Genomic DNA, 3,273 nt, shown 5'->3' with positions numbered 1-3,273 from the left:
ACGTGGGGCCTTGCCTCTGGGTCTCAGCCTGTGATACTTCCATCTTCATTTGATCCAGTAATCATCCTTTCTTCTCACACTCCTCTGATGTGTGTCCTCTTCCTAGTGTCAGCAGCCTTCTCTTGGTTGTTTTGCGCATACACCTTACCTGAGTCAGTCTGCCAATGCCCCGTGCTTGGCTCTGACCACTTTACGTGGGTCTGTTCTCATTATCTCAGGCTCCTCAGGAAAATCTTTATTGACCTGATTTCCATTGGTCATTGTGGAGTTTACTTTTTTAATCTTTGAAACTAGCAGCATTGCCTCGCAGAAAAGCTGGGTCCACAGAGGTCCAGAATGAATCTCTACTCTCCCTGACTCCAGGAGACAAAAAGAAGAACATGGATCTCCATACAGAAATGACCTCCATGAGGTCTGACACTCTCCAGCATTGCAGCTGAGGAGAAAGCTTGAGGGAGAATCCCAGAGGTAAGGGACCGCACAGGACAGGCAGGGCTGTGTTAAATACTCATTCACCTTGTGTGTTCTCTGCTCCCATTCTATCACCCAGTGATTGAAAACAGACAGAGAATACATAATGGGACAATAGAAATGTGGGAAAAGCTGTGTCCAAGGAATGACCCTCATACTTTTGTTTGTTTTTAGCAGCAGAAATAGCAGTGCTTTATCTGAAGTCTACAAAACCCAACAATGCATTCTTGGAAGACAAGAGCCATGCTCGGCACAGGGAAGCTGGAGGTCAAAGCTCATGGGGTGGCCCTCCTTCCATCAGCTGTGGTGCTGAGACAACCTCTTAGTCTCTGTGGACCTCAGGTTCCTCTTCAGTGAGGTAAAGTGTGTATTGTTCCTCTCTGAGGTCCTGCTGCTTAAGTTCCTCTGAGTCCCTGGGGAACCACACGTGCCCTGGGAACTGAGGCTGAGAGCTGACCTAGTCCCTCCTCTGTGTCTCCTCCCAGATCTGGAGCTGAGTCCACATCCTGAGAACCCAGAACTGAAGGTGCAGCTGAAGGAAGATGAGCAGCTCTCTGGGACGTGAGAATGACCCAGAGAATGACAAGGTAATGTTAGGGTGAAACCAAGTGTGGGTGAGATGAAGGACACATTGTGTCGGAAACCTCAGGGGATACTCAGAAATGCCTACTCCACTGTCCAGCCCCTGAAGGAGCTGCCTTCCATGAGCACTGAGGTCAGGAGAGAAACTGACTCCACAGTGAACCTGTGCACCTGGCCAGGGAGATCCCTGGATGGAATCAGAGCAGGTTTATGCTGAACACAAGCTTTCCATGCAAACTAGAGATCCTGGTAACTTCAGTGTCACCACCAAAAAAAAGAAAAAAGAGAGAGAGAGAGAGAGAAAGCACAGCCTTCCTGCCCTCTTCAGCTAGATACATTTTCCCACCCATGCTCAATTCCGCCATGCAACACACTGCACAATCCAATAAAATGGCAGTGGTGCAGTCACACGGCCCCAAAGTAAGGATCCCCATGATCCCCACATGGGGCCAAGACCTATGTACATTGTTCACAAGGCTTTTGCTTTCTCTGTGCTATAGTGTGAAAGCACTCACAGAAGTCAGTAGCCAAAATAATTAATCATTCATCTGAGAAATTGGCAAAGGACCTGAGTAGACATTACTCCATGAAAGGAATACGCACCAGGTTTATGACAAGTTGCCCATTATCAGTACTCATCACGGAAACACCATTCCAAACCACAGAAGGATATCACCTCAGAACCATAAGGTCAGGTGCTGTCACAAAGACAAGAGAGAATAAATGTGGGCAATGGTGTACCAAAAAGGAAACCCTTTTACATTATGTGTGAGAATGTTGAGTGGTATGGCCATTATAGAAAACATTATTGAAATATTTTTGAAATGTTAAACTAGAACTGTCAAATGACCCATTCATCCTCCTTATGGGTATATGTGCAAAGAAAGAAGAAACAAAAAACCGTATCAGCATTTAGTAGAGATACCTGCAATCCCTAGTCGATGCCTTATTCACAGAGGCCAAGATGCAAACTGCCTACATGTCCATCAACAGATTGTAGGTTAAGAAATCTTGCTGGCTATATATATGGCTTGAAAAGTGTATTTTAATAAAAGGATACTACAGACTTTCCATGACACTTTGGAATCACTTGAAGCTTTTGAATCATTCTTATACATGTCTGTGTATAGATATTTATATACATATAATGTGTAACAATACATTATACATGATAGATGTATGATGATGCTTAAATATATATATTTATATGATGGAAAGCTATTCAACTCAAAGATAAAGGAACTCCCGTCATTTGTGAGAAACTGGATGAAATTGGAGGACATTATGGTGAGTGAAATAAACCAGATATAGAAATAATAACACTGCATGAAGTCTGTTATGTGTGGAGTTGAAAGAAAAAATGGAAAATTGTTGAATATGTCGAAACAGAGAATATAAGAGAGGTCTTCAAGGTGGTGGAGTGGGAAGAATAGAGAGATGTTGACCCAAGAGTACAAAGTAGTAGTTATAGAGAAGAACTAAATCTGGGGTTCTGAAGTTTGTGGGGAGCAACTGGGAGCAACTCGGACTAGACTAAGTTACTGGAATTAAGACTTATTCTATGCATCTGCTCTCCCACAATATGGTGCTGGGAGAGGAGGAAACAGCTTCTACACAGCTGCCTCCAGTTCAACCAATAAACTGTAGGACCTGCTCCTGATTGGAGGAGAGCAGCATACTCGGCGTGTGGGTAGCAGAGTTGGGATTGGTGGAAGAGGACTATAAAGGAGGAGAGAGACAACATGCACCAGGAACATCTATCTGAAGGAACACCTGAGCAGCCCCCAAGAGAGCCAGCCGGCGGTGTGCCGCCCCCCCGTGGAAAGTGGCAGGGGGAACCGCCCTTCCACGGATGTGGAAGGGTCGGTAGCCAACCCGGGAAGAACCAGCAGCAAACCCGGGGAGGGCCAAGCAGACGAAAGAACAATGCAGGGTCCTGTGTCCTTCCTCCACGAAGAGGGGGAGCGACAAAGTTAAGCATGAGAATTTGAGTTACTCATGGAGCATTCTATTCTCCATTAGAATGAGAAAGTCTGTGAATTTTTTCTAACAGTAGATTTTGTGGGTTCTTACCATTTGCAGGCACATAAAGGTTAACTGTGAGATGATGAATATTTTATTTACTAGTCTAGAGGAATCACTACACTATGGATATGTGCATTACAATATCATTTTTGAATATTTTAATAATTATTTTAAAAGATGTATTATTCTATTTGA

At 44.2% G+C, this 3,273-nt stretch overlaps 1 long non-coding RNA gene across 1 annotated transcript; it reads left to right on the top strand.

Annotated features, from left to right (window-relative positions):
- The first annotated feature begins 337 nt into the window (after positions 1-337).
- LOC149125299 (uncharacterized) lies at positions 338-1,215 on the top strand. Its single transcript, XR_016236970.1, has 3 exons — positions 338-468; positions 646-829; positions 957-1,215. It is a non-coding gene; the product is annotated as an uncharacterized LOC149125299 (long non-coding RNA).
- Positions 1,216-3,273: the final 2,058 nt, after the last annotated feature.

The sequence above is a fragment of the Oryctolagus cuniculus genome, chromosome 7 (assembly GCF_051225735.1).
Source record: "Oryctolagus cuniculus isolate XC-2025 breed Fujian yellow rabbit chromosome 7, ASM5122573v1, whole genome shotgun sequence".
In the NCBI taxonomy this organism is placed as follows: Eukaryota; Metazoa; Chordata; class Mammalia; order Lagomorpha; family Leporidae; genus Oryctolagus; species Oryctolagus cuniculus.
This window is presented reverse-complemented; position numbering and strand designations above follow the sequence as displayed.